General features: G+C 42.9%; 1 long non-coding RNA gene across 1 annotated transcript; it reads left to right on the top strand.

The window, feature by feature from the left end:
• Positions 1-667: 667 nt before the first annotated feature.
• On the top strand, positions 668-1,085 carry LOC142271882 (uncharacterized). Its single transcript, XR_012736856.1, has 2 exons — positions 668-755; positions 984-1,085. It is a non-coding gene; the product is annotated as an uncharacterized LOC142271882 (long non-coding RNA).
• The last annotated feature ends 14,688 nt before the right edge of the window (positions 1,086-15,773 follow it).

Raw genomic sequence — 15,773 nt, 5'->3', positions numbered from 1 at the left:
GTCAGGGCCAGAAATATTTGGACAGTGACACAAGTTTTGTTATTTTAGCTGTTTTCAAAAACATGTTCAGAAATACAATTCTATATATAAATATGTAAATTCAAAACACTGCACTCTCTTCAGCATGAGGTAATAGTAAAAGAAAGTCAACAGATTCGTTTTTATCGTGCAAACCAAGTGTCTTTATTTATGAACAAAGTTAGTGGGAGGGACTAAGGGACGTTTCGGCCCAAGCTGGGCCTTCTTCATACCAAGTCACACTGGGGAAGGGTAAAGAAAAAGAATAACTATTTACATATATCACAAGAATATCAACAGATCATTATACATATATACATAATTACATGGAAAATCATGTCCTAGTTGGTGTAAAAGGCACAGTAATAGCATATCAGCAGTTGAAGTAACTCTCCAGTCGTCACAGCCAATATGTGCAATGACAATAAGATGAAAGGCAAGATTTGACAATACATGAAAAATTTGCATACCTCCAATCATAGATGAACTAATATCACAGAGGAATTTTTTCTCTCCCCCCCCCCCTCCCACCCCCCCCCCCCCCCCCACCCCCCCCCCCCCCCCCCCCCCCCCCCCCCCCCCCCCCCCCCCCCCCCCCCCCCCCCCCCCACCTTTTAGGGGGTTTTTTGGTATAGAAATGGTGAGGCAATTGCCTCACCATTTCTATACCAAAAAACCCCCTAAAAAGGAGAGAGAAAAAAATTCCCTCTGTGATATTAGTTCATCTATGATTGGAGGTATGCAAATTTTTCATGTATTGTCAAATCTTGCCTTTCATCTTATTGTCATTGCACATATTGGCTGTGACGACTGGAGAGTTACTTCAACTGCTGATATGCTATTACTGTGCCTTTTACACCAACTAGGACATGATTTTCCATGTAATTATGTATATATGTATATGATCTGTTGATATTCTTGTGATATATGTAAATAGTTATTTCTTTTTCTTTACCCTTCCCCAGTGTGACTTGGTATGAAGAAGGCCCAGCTTGGGCCGAAACGTCCCTTAGTCCCTCCCACTAACTTTGTTCATAAATAAAGACACTTGGTTTGCACGATAAAAACGAATCTGTTGACTTTCTTTTACTATTACCTCATGCTGAAGAGAGTGCAGTGTTTTGAATTTACATTCTATAGTCCGGACCTTGGTCCTCTCACTAGCACCTCTATACCACCCTTAATAGAGCAGTGTTCACACCATATATACCTTTACTATATATAATATGGGCTGAAAGTGCACACTCCCAGCTGCAATATGAGAGTTTTCACATCCAAATCGGAGAAAGGGTTTAGGAATCATAGCTCTGTAATGCATAGCCTCCTCTTTTTCAAGGGACCAAAAGTAATTGGACAAGGGACTCTAAGGGCTGCAATTAACTCTGAAGGCGTCACCCTCGTTAACCTGTAATCAATGAAGTAGTTAAAAGGTCTGGGGTTGATTACAGGTGTGTGGTTTTGCATTTGGAAGCTGTTGCTGTGACCAGACAACATGCGGTCTAAGGAACTCTCAATTGAGGTGAAGCAGAACATCCTGAGGCTGAAAAAAAAGAAAAAATCCATCAGAGAGATAGCAGACATGCTTGGAGTAGCAAAATCAACAGTCGGGTACATTCTGAGAAAAAAGGAATTGACTGGTGAGCTTGGGAACTCAAAAAGGCCTGGGCGTCCACGGATGACAACAGTGGTGGATGATCGCCGCATACTTTCTTTGGTGAAGAAGAACCCGTTCACAACATCAACTGAAGTCCAGAACACTCTCAGTGAAGTAGGTGTATCTGTCTCTAAGTCACCAGTAAAGAGAAGGCTCCATGAAAGTAAATACAAAGGGTTCACATCTAGATGCAAACCATTCATCAATTCCAAAAATAGACAGGCCAGAGTTACATTTGCTGAAAAACACCTCATGAAGCCAGCTCAGTTCTGGAAAAGTATTCTATGGACAGATGAGACAAAGATCAACCTGTACCAGAATGATGGGAAGAAAAAAGTTTGGAGAAGAAAGGGAACAGCACATGATCCAAGGCACACCACATCCTCTGTAAAACATGGTGGAGGCAACGTGAGGGCATGGGCATGCATGGCTTTCAATGGCACTGGGTCACTTGTGTTTATTGATGACATAACAGCAGACAAGAGTAGCCGGATGAATTCTGAAGTGTACCGGGATATACTTTCAGCCCAGATTCAGCCAAATGCCGCAAAGTTGATCGGACGGCGCTTCATAGTACAGATGGACAATGACCCCAAGAATACAGCCAATGCTACCCAGGAGTTCATGAGTGCAAATAAGTGGAACATTCTGCAATGGCCAAGTCAATTACCAGATCTTAACCCAATTGAGCATGCATTTCACTTGCTCAAATCCAGACTTAAGACGGAAAGACCCACAAACAAGCAAGACCTGAAGGCTGCGGCTGTAAAGGCCTGGCAAAGCATTAAGAAGGAGGAAACCCAGCGTTTGGTGATGTCCATGGGTTCCAGACTTAAGGCAGTGATTGCCTCCAAAGGATTCGCAACAAAATATTGAAAATAAAAATATTTTGTTTGGGTTTGGTTTATTTGTCCAATTACTTTTGACCTCCTAAAATGTGGAGTGTTTGTAAAGAAATGTGACAATTCCTACAATTTCTATCAGATATTTTTGTTCAAACCTTCAAATTAAACGTTACAATCTGCACTTGAATTCTGTTGTAGAGGTTTCATTTCAAATCCAATGTGGTGGCATGCAGAGCCCAACTCGCCAAAATTGTTTCACTGGCCAAAGATTTCTGGACCTAACTGTATGTGTTATGTGCTGTCTGATGTGTTATGTGCTGCCTGATGTGTTATGTGCTGTCTGTATGTGTTATGTGCTGTCTGATGTGTTATGTGCTGCCTGTATGTGTTATATGCTGTCTGGTGTGTTATGTGCTGTCTGTATGTGTTATGTGCTGTCTGTATGTGTTATGTGCTGCCTGATGTGTTATATGCTGCCTGTATGTGTTATGTGCTGCCTGTATGTGTTATGTGCTGTCTGTATGTGTTATGTGCTGCCTGTATGTGTTATGTGCTGTCTGATGTGTTATGTGCTGTCTGATGTGTTATGTGCTGCCTGTATGTGTTATGTGCTGTCTGATGTGTTATGTGCTGCCTGATGTGTTATGTGCTGTCTGATGTGTTATGTGATGTCTGTATGTGTTATGTGCTGCCTGTATGTGTTATGAGCTGTCTGATGTGTTATGTGCTGTCTGATGTGTTTATGTGCTGTCTGTATGTGTTATGTGCTGCCTGTATGTGTTATGTGTTATGTATGTGTTATGTGCTGTCAGATGTGTTATGTGCTGTCTGTATGTGTTTATGTGCTGCCTGTATGTAACACATCAGACAGCACATAACACATACAGGCAGCACATAACACGTACAGACAGCACATAACACATCTGACAGCACATAACACATCAGACAGCACATAACACATCAGACAGCACATAACACATCAGACAGCACATAACACATACAGGCAGCACATAACACATACAGACAGCACATAAACACATCAGACAGCACATAACACATCAGACAGCACATAACACATACAGGCAGCACATAACACATACAGACAGCACATAACACATCAGACAGCACAAAACACATCAGACAGCACATAACACATACAGACAGCACATAACACATCAGACAGCACATAACACATCAGACAGCACATAACACATCAGACAGCACATAACACATACAGGCAGCACATAACACATACAGACAGCACATAAACACATCAGACAGCACATAACACATCAGACAGCACATAACACATACAGGCAGCACATAACACATCAGACAGCAAATAACACATCTGACAGCACATAACACATCAGACAGCACATAACACATACAGGCAGCACATAACACATACAGGCAGCACATAAACACATCAGACAGCACATAACACATACAGGCAGCACATAAACACATCAGACAGCACATAACACATACAGGCAGCACATAACACATACAGACAGCACATAAACACATTAGAAAGCACATAACACATCAGACAGCACATAACACATCAGACAGCACATAACACATACAGGCAGCACATAACACGTACAGACAGCACATAACACATACAGACAGCACATAACACGTCAAACAGCACATAACACATCAGACAGCACATAACACATCAGACAGCACATAACACATACAGGCAGCACATAACACATACAGGCAGCACATAACACATACAGACAGCACATAAACACATCAGACAGCACATAACACATCAGACAGCACATAACACATACAGGCAGCACATAACACATACAGGCAGCACATAACACATCAGACAGCACATAAACACATACATGCAGCACATAACACATACAGGCAGCATATAACACATCAGACAGCACATAACACATACAGACAGCACATAACACATACAGACAGCACATAACACATCAGACAGCACATAACACATACAGACAGCACATAACACATACAGACAGCACATAACACATACAGACAGCACATAACACATACAGACAGCACAGAACACATCAGGCAGCACATAACACATCAGGCAGCACATAACACATACAGGCAGCACATAACACATACAGACAGCACATAACACATACAGGCAGCACAGAACACATCAGACAGCACATAACACATCAGGCAGCACATAACACATACAGGCAGCATATAACACATACAGACAGCACATAACACATACAGGCAGCACAGAACACATCAGGCAGCACATAACACATCAGACAGCACATAACACATCAGACAGCACATAACACATACAGACAGCACATAACACATACAGGCAGCACATAACACATCAGACAGCACATAACACATACAGGCAGCACATAACACATACAGGCAGCACATAACACATACAGGCAGCATATAACACATCAGGTAGCACATAACACATCAGACAGCACATAACACATACAGACAGCACATAACACATACAGACAGCACATAACACATACAGGCAGCAAATAACACATCAGACAGCACATAACACATACAGGCAGCACATAACACATCAGACAGCACATAACACATCAGACAGCACATAACACATACAGGCAGCACATAACACATCAGACAGCACATAACACATCAGACAGCACATAACACATACAGACAGCACATAACACATACAGGCAGCACATAACACATCAGACAGCACATAACACATACAGGCAGCACATAACACATACAGGCAGCACATAACACATACAGGCAGCATATAACACATCAGGTAGCACATAACACATCAGACAGCACATAACACATACAGACAGCACATAACACATACAGACAGCACATAACACATACAGGCAGCAAATAACACATCAGACAGCACATAACACATACAGGCAGCACATAACACATCAGACAGCACATAACACATACAGACAGCACATAAACACATACAGGCAGCACATAACACATACAGGCAGCATATAACACATCAGGCAGCACATAACACATCAGGCAGCACATAACACATACAGACAGCACATAACACATCAGACAGCACATAACACACCAGACAGCACATAACACATCAGGCAGCACATAACACATACAGGCAGCACATAACTCATACAGACAGCACATAACACATACAGACAGCACATAACACATCAGACAGCACATACCACATACAGTACATGCAGCACATAACACATCAGACAGCACATACCACATACAGACAGCACATAACACATCAGACAGCACATACCACATACAGACAGCACATAACACATACAGGCAGCACATAACACATACAGACAGCACATAACACATACAGACAGCACATAACACATACAAACAGCACATAACACATACAGACAGCACATAACACATACAGACAGCACATAACACATACAGACAGCACATAACACATCAGACAGCACATAACACATACAGGCAGCAAATAACACATACAGGCAGCACATAACACATACAGTACATGCAGCACATAACACATCAGACAGCACATACCACATACAGACAGCACATAACACATACAGGCAGCACATAACACATCAGACAGCACATAACACATACAGGCAGCACATAACACATACAGGCAGCACATAAAACATACAGACAGCACATAACACATCAGGCAGCACATAACACATATAGACAGCACATAACACATCAGACAGCACATAACACATCAGACAGCACATAACACATACAGGCAGCACATAACACATACAGACAGCACATAACACATCAGGCAGCACATAACACATACAGACAGCACATAACACATCAGACAGCACATAACACATCAGGCAGCACATAACACATACAGGCAGCACATAACACATACAAGCAGCACATAACACATACAGACAGCACATAACACATCAGACAGCACATAAAACATACAGGCAGCACATAACACATACAGGCAGCACATAACACATACAGACAGCACATAACACATACAGACAGCACATAACACATAAAGGCAGCACATAACACATCAGACAGCACATAACACATACAGGCAGCACATAACACATCAGACAACACATCACACATCAGACAGCACATAACACATACAGGCAGCACATAACACATACAGGCAGCACATAACACATCAGGCAGAACATAACACATCAGACAGCACATAACACATACAGGCAGCACATAACACATCAGACAGCACATAACACATACAGGCAGCACATAACACATCAGACAGCACATAATACACCAGACAGCACATAACACATACAGGCAGCACATAACACATCAGACAGCACATAACACATACAGGCAGCACATAACACGTACAGGCAGCATATAACACATCAGGCAGCACATAACACATACAGACAGCACATAACACATACAGACAGCACATAACACATCAGACAGCACATAACACATACAGACAGCACATAACACATACAGGCAGCACATAACACATCAGACAGCACATAACACATACAGGCAGCACATAACATACAGACAGCACATAAACACATACAGGCAGCACATAAACACATACAGGCAGCACATAACACATACAGGCAGCACATAACACATACAGACAGCACATAACACATCAGACAGCACATAACACATACAGACAGCACATAACACATCAGACAGCACATACCACATACAGGCAGCATATAACACATCAGGCAGCACATAACACATACAGACAGCACATAACACATACAGGCAGCACATAACACGTACAGGCAGCATATAACACATCAGGCAGCACATAACACATACAGACAGCACATACCACATACAGGCAGCATATAACACATCAGGCAGCACATAACACATACAGACAGCACATAACACATACAGACAGCACATAACACATCAGACAGCACATAACACATACAGACAGCACATAACACATACAGACAGCACATAACACATAAAGGCAGCACATAACACATCAGACAGCACATAACACATACAGGCAGCACATAACACATCAGACAACACATCACACATCAGACAGCACATAACACATCAGACAGCACATAACACATACAGGCAGCACATAACACATACAGGCAGCACATAACACATCAGGCAGAACATAACACATCAGACAGCACATAACACATACAGGCAGCACATTACACATCAGGCAGCACATAACACATACAGGCAGCACATAACACATACCGACAGCACATAACACATACAGGCAGCACATAACACACACAGGCAGCACATAACACATACAGGCAGCACATAACACATACAGGCAGCACATAACACATACAGGCAGCATATAACACATACAGACAGCACATAAACACATACAGACAGCACATAAACACATACAGGCAGCACATAAACACATACAGACAGCTGATAACACATCAGGCAGCACATAACACATCAGACAGCACATAACACATACAGGCAGCACATAACATACAGACAGCACATAAACACATACAGGCACCACATAAACACATACAGGCAGCACATAACACATACAGGCAGCATATAACACATCAGGCAGCACATAACACATACAGACAGCACATAACACATACAGGCAGCACATAACACATCAGGCAGCACATAACACATCAGACAGCACATAACACATACAGACAGCACATAACACATACAGACAGCACATAACACATCAGGCAGCACATAACACATCAGACAGCACATAACACATACAGGCAGCACATAACATACAGACAGCACATAAACACATACAGGCAGCACATAACACATACAGGCAGCATATAACACATCAGGCAGCACATAACACATACAGACAGCACATAACACATCAGACAGCACATAACACATACAGACAGCACATAACACATCAGGCAGCACATAACACATCAGACGGCACATAACACATACAGGCAGTACATAACACATACCGACAGCACATAACACATACAGGCAGCACATAACACATACAGGCAGCACATAACACATCAGACCGCACATAACACATCAGACAGCACATAACACATACAGGCAGCACATAACACATACAGGCAGTACATAACACATCAGACAGCACAGAACACATCAGGCAGCATGACTGATGGACTAGTGAATTGCGCTCCTGGTAACCTAATAAATAAGACACCACACACTGCGTGACATGGATTAAAATTTTGGCCACAGCAGCCCTTTATTTTTTATAAGAAAAAACATCAACAAGAAAAAACAAGATTATCGGCCCAGAGATGTGGTTGTTATAAATCCCAGCCCCATATCCCCCTCCGCCGTGTACACCTAGCTCAAGGGGGAATCTGGGTATACCCCTTGATCATTTTCCTTGTGTCCGCTGAGCTCCTCCCCAGGGACCCATCTATTCCACTGTCCACTGAGCTCCTCCCCAGGGACCCATATTCCACTGTCCGCTGAGCTCTGGCCCAGGGACCCCATTAAAAACATAATTCTCCAACCAACAAAGAGGGGGTTTAAACAACCACATCCCGCCGCCAAATGCTGCTGTAACATACAATATTAAAAAGTTAATACAATATTAATATGTTGATATGACATTGTCAATTTGGATACATTACTGATAACAATTGATACAATACTAATAATGTTGATAAAATACCGATGATGTTGAATACTTTATTATTATTATTATTATTATTATTTATTATTATAGCGCCATTTATTCCATGGCGCTTTACAAGTGAAAGAGGGTATACGTACAACAATCATTAACGGTACGAATACCAAAACATTGTTAGATATTGACAGTGTTGCAAAGTCCTGATATTGATACATTTTCCTTTATTGTAGGGAGGGTGGGTGGGACAACTGCTGGTTCAGTCTTTGAGTCCAGGACAAAGGAATGACACCTTAACATGGGACCTATCTCTTATATGGCCCCTGCCCCCCGTCTCTCCTCCTGCTCACTCACCCCCCCCACCGCATTCCTTAGGTAAAACCCCCATCCCTTACTCCTTAACCCTTTCCTGGATCTATCACTGCCTCAGTCATGTACGTTACGGCTATCTGCCTTCACTCTGCTTGACTGATGGACTAGTGAATTGCGCTCCTGGTAACCTAATAAATAAGACACCACACACTGCGTGACATGGATTAAAATTTTGGCCACAGCAGCCCTTTATTTTTTATAAGAAAAAACATCAACAAGAAAAAACAAGATTATCGGCCCAGAGATGTGGTTGTTATAAATCCCAGCCCCATATCCCCCTCCGCCGTGTACACCTAGCTCAAGGGGGAATCTGGGTATACCCCTTGATCATTTTCCTTGTGTCCGCTGAGCTCCTCCCCAGGGACCCATCTATTCCACTGTCCACTGAGCTCCTCCCCAGGGACCCATATTCCACTGTCCGCTGAGCTCTGGCCCAGGGACCCCATTAAAAACATAATTCTCCAACCAACAAAGAGGGGGTTTAAACAACCACATCCCGCCAAGACTCGCTCTTGTGACACCTTACAAGAGTGAGTTCCTCCACAACTTAATGGCTCGTTCTACTCCTTCTTGTATTCCCAACATCCATATATCAATGCCAATGTCATTAAGATGTACCTTATCATCTCTCCAAAAATGTTCCTTTGTATTTTCAAGCATCTGGTGACGTATGGCCACCCCTCCATTTTCCAACACAAATTTTGTTATTTTTTTATTAACCTTTATCCTTGTATTATTGATGCGAGCCACTGATCGCGCTGTTCTCCACATTTGTCTAGCTACTATATCCGACCAGACCACCACTGTTTCTGGGTAAGACCTCCATAAATTCAACATATCGAGCTTTATGTTCCTAACTAAATGTCTTGATGTTCTTATTGCTAAATCATTACCACCTAAATGGATAAGTAAGACGTCCGGGGGGCGGTAGAACTCCACATGATACTGGATTTCTTTCAACAGCTGATGCCACTGCATTCCCCTCTTTCCTATCCATGTCACCCGTGCCAAGGAACTGGGCAACCCCAACTGTTTACCATTAGGCCTGACTGCTGCACGTAAGGCCCCCCAAAAAACAAATGAATGTCCCATGATCCAAACCAGGCATTGCTGTTCAGCTAAAACAAAAAACAAAAAACACAATTATCACACAATTGTCTAAATGAAGACACAACTACTATAAGATTGCCAAAATGTACACATATATATATATATACATGTACGCCATTTATAATAAATGTACCCATATATATACATGTACGCCATTTATAATAAATGTAATCTAATGTAGCTCTTAAATCTGCTCGATTCCCATCTCCCGATTTTTTTAACTATGTCAGGCTCTAAGCCCCATCTAGCAGCTTCTGTGGCTGCTCCTGTCCTAAATGAGTGTGAAGTGAATGCGTTTGGAGACTCTCCCAATATTGTCAGGCATTTTTTAAGAACTGCTGTGAATTGAAATTGTGACAATGACTTACAATCCTCATGAATTAGTAATGAACCTTGGATATTTGGCCTTCTTAAGACATAGTTTCTAAAACAGATGACCGGGCAGGCCCTGGAACCGCTTAAAGGAAACAATGTGATCCATTTTCCTCTACCCTGTTGATCAGTTTTTGACTTTGCTAGAAAACATTCCAATCTGTCTGTGTACTGATGCATGTCCTCAGCTTGTAGACCCCCACTTCTGGTGGAGCTACTCGACACTAACTCACTGACTCTAAAAGCTCCAAAGAAGGCCAGTGTGAATGCACAACTAAAGAGTAACACTTCAAACGGACTGCTACAGACTCGGCCTAGTACACTCAGTATCTGCTGCAATAACTGGAAAGAAATCGGACGCCGTTTATCTCTGGTCTTCTTACAACTTTTCCTGTAACCCTTTAGAGCCTGCTTAACTAAAAAATGCTTTGTGTAATCAGTGAAGTCGTGCAACTTAAACCAAAAAGCTAATCCAGACATTTTACTATCAATACTGGACAATGAAGTACCGTCCACAAAGGCCCTGCTAATGTAAAATAACAACAAGGAAACATTGTCATGTAACCTGGCATCATGTCCCACTAGAGCACACAAGTCTTCCCATTCCCTCCATGCTGACTGGTACCTCTGCCATGTGCTTACACCCACAGACCGTTCTATCAGAGCGTATGCGGTGTCACTGGCAGGGACCACAGAAAATCCGGACACTTCTTGCCTTGTACCTCTGCCATCGGGGCTAACGAACGGAATCTGTCCCACTGAAAACGAGACAGAGCATCAGCCACAGAATTGCAAACACCGGGGACATGCACAGCTGTAATCTGACAATTTGACTTTAAACAGCGCAGCACTAGATGACGCAGCAACGTAACAACAGGCAGGGAAGACGCTGATTGTTTGTTGATGACTTCTACAACTCCCAAGTTATCACAATGAAATCTCACTTTTCGGTTTTGGAAAATATTGTACCAAATTTCACAAGCAACCACTATGGGGAACAATTCAAGGAGTACTAAGTTTCGTGTTGACCCATTGTTTCTCCAACTCTCTGGCCACCTATCTGCACACCACTGTCCAGAACAATATGCACCAAAACCAGTTGACCCCGCTGCATCAGTGTGGATGTCTAGATCAAAATTTGAAACCGGTGGTCTGATCCACAATGACCTCCCATTAAACTCCATTAAGAACTGTTCCCATACCGCCAGATCGTCCTTTAATGTTCTAGCCAGCCGCACAAAGTGATGTGGAAAGGTTATGCCTGAGGTAGCTGCAGCTAGGCGCCTACAAAAAACTCTACCCATTGGAATAATGCGACACGCAAAATTCATTTTTCCTAACAGCGATTGTAGATCCTTTAATCTGATCTTACGGTGAGATCTAGCTTCTCTGACTGCCTCCAGCAGATCACTGACCTTGTCATCTGGTAATCTGCACTCCATTGCTTCACTGTCAATTAAAATTCCTAAAAACTTGATAAGTGTAGACGGGCCTTCTGTTTTATCTGATGCTAACGGTACTCCGAAACACTTAAAAACCGAATGAATCGCTGCCAATAATGAAGCACAAACAAATGACTTTGGTGGACCAATACATAGGAAATCATCTAGATAATGCAGGACAGAACGCACGCCGGCTTCCTTCTTTACTACCCACTCCAAAAATGTGCTAAATGATTCGAACAAGGAGCATGAGATGGAGCAGCCCATGGGTAAACACAAGTCTACATAAAACCTTCCCTGCCACTGACAACCCAAGAGATGGAAGCTTTGTGGATGGACTGGTAAGAGTCTAAAGGCAGCTTCAATGTCTGTTTTTGCCATTAAAGCTCCTCTGCCGTACTTCTGAACCCATGCAATCGCTGTATCAAATGAAGTATACGAGACTGTGCAAAGTTCCTGATCGATTCCATCATTAACTGAGCTTCCATGAGGGAAGGACAGATGATGGATCAGCCTAAACTTATTGGGTTCCTTCTTTGGGACCACCCCCAATGGAGAGACCCTTAAGTTTTCTATTGGCATTTTGGGGAATGGGCCTGCCATGCGGCCCAGGTCAATTTCTTTGTTTAGTTTTGTGGAGACAATGTGAGAATATGTATAAGCTGAAGCAAGGTTACGAGAACAGGTTAATGCGCCTGAAGTAGATGGGATCTTAAAAACCTTCTGAGAAACCCTCCCCCAGCAATTGTGCTGCTTTTCTATCTGGGTACCGGCTTAGATAGCCCGCCATCTCCCCGAGTCTAATTGGGGTTTCCCCCTTTTTGGTTAATCTCTGCTGTTGGGGTTTTATTTCGTTTAAAGCATTTTGATAGGCTATGGTTTCCACTACAGAAGGTGCATTCATGTCTGTACCTGCATGTGTTTCCGAATCTGCACTGGCTATCATTGAACTGCCAGCAGCAACCTTTTCTGTTTGCTGCCGACAATCCGATTGCTGATGATCTGCCGACATAGCCCTGAAAGGGCTGATTAACCCCACGTGGCGCTGTCATGAGACGCATCCATAAACTAATATCTTTGTGATCCCAACGAATCCCTTGGCGCCAGCCTTTCGTTGGCGAAACTGCTCATCATAGCGCAGCCATGCTAAACCTCCATACACACGGTGCGCCTCCCCGATAGAATTCATGTAACAAAATAAGGCAGAGCAATGTTCAGGAGTTTTTTGGCCTATTACACTTGCTAATATGGCAAAAGCCTGGAACCAATTGCTAAATGTTTGGGGGATGAGACAATACCGTCTTTCTTGTTCCTCTCTTTTTCTCTCATCAAACCTTACTCTATCCAAGTTATATTTTTCTAAGGGCAATAATGGAAATATTTCCACATATTCGTCGGCCCAAATCTTCTCCCTAACCTCCTGTTTCAAATGAATTCCTAGAGGACCCTCAAAACATGCATATAATTCTCCTTTTGCTGCATCAGATAATGTAACCCCTTGTGAAATTACTGCGTCCTCCTGTGTCTCTGGATCAGCACACGACTGACTTACCACCTCCGATGTCCGGCGACCATTCCCGCACCATGCAGCAATAGGAGAAGAAGTTATGTACTGCTGGTTCAGTCTTTGAGTCCAGGACAAAGGAATGACACCTTAACATGGGACCTATCTCTTATATGGCCCCTGCCCCCCCCCCCCCCCCCCCCCCCCGTCTCTCCTCCTGCTCACTCACCCCCCCCCACCGCATTCCTTAGGTAAAACCCCCATCCCTTACTCCTCAACCCTTTCCTGGATCTATCACTGCCTCAGTCATGTACGTTACGGCTATCTGCCTTCACTCTGCTCATAACACATACAGGCAGCACATAACTCATACAGACAGCACATAACACATACAGACAGCACATAACACATCAGACAGCACATAACACATCAGACAGCACATAACACATACAGACAGCACATAACACATACAGACAGCACATAACACATCAGACAGCACATAACACATACAGACAGCACATAACACATACAGGCAGCAAATAACACATACAGACAGCACATAACACATACAGGCAGCACATAACACATCAGACAGCACATAACACATACAGGCAGCACATAACACATACAGGCAGCACATAACACATCAGACAGCACATAACACATACAGACAGCACATAACACATCAGACAGCACATAACACATACAGACAGCACATAACACATACAGGCAGCAAATAACACATACAGACAGCACATAACACATCAGACAGCACATAACACATCAGACAGCACATAACACATACAGACAGCACATAACACATACAGGCAGCAAATAACACATACAGACAGCACATAACACATACAGGCAGCACATAACACATCAGACAGCACATAACACATACAGGCAGCACATAACACATCAGGCAGCACATAACACATCAGACAGCACATAACACATACAGACAGCACATAACACATACAGGCAGCACATAACACATCAGACAGCACATAACACATACAGACAGCACATAACACATCAGACAGCACATAACACATACAGACAGCACATAACACATACAGGCAGCAAATAACACATACAGACAGCACATAACACATCAGACAGCACATAACACATCAGACAGCACATAACACATCAGACAGCACATAACACATCAGACAGCACATAACACATACAGGCAGCACATAACACATACAGGCAGCACATAACACATACAGACAGCACATAACACATACAGGCAGCACATAACACATCAGACAGCACATAACACATACAGACAGCACATAACACATACAGACAGCACATAACACATACAGACAGCACATAACACATCAGACAGCACATAACACATACAGACAGCACATAACACATACAGACAGCACATAACACATACAGACAGCACATAACACATCAGACAGCACATAACACATACAGACAGCACATAACACATACAGGCAGCAAATAACACATACAGACAGCACATAACACATACAGGCAGCACATAACACATCAGACAGCACATAACACATACAGGCAGCACATAACACATACAGGCAGCACATAACACATCAGACAGCACATAACACATCAGGCAGCACATAACACATACAGGCAGCACATAACACATCAGGCAGAACAGAACACATCAGACAACACATAACACATCAGACAGCACATAACACATCAGACAGCACATAACACATCAGACAGCACATAACACATCAGACAGCACATAACACATACAGGCAGCACATAACACATACAGGCAGCACATAACACATACAGACAGCACATAACACATACAGGCAGCACATAACACATCAGACAGCACATAAAA

The sequence above is a fragment of the Anomaloglossus baeobatrachus genome, unplaced genomic scaffold (genome assembly GCF_048569485.1).
Source record: "Anomaloglossus baeobatrachus isolate aAnoBae1 unplaced genomic scaffold, aAnoBae1.hap1 Scaffold_3400, whole genome shotgun sequence".
Taxonomy (NCBI): domain Eukaryota; kingdom Metazoa; phylum Chordata; class Amphibia; order Anura; family Aromobatidae; genus Anomaloglossus; species Anomaloglossus baeobatrachus.
The sequence above is the reverse complement of the archived record's forward strand: the minus strand, read 5'-3'. Positions and strand labels throughout refer to the sequence as shown.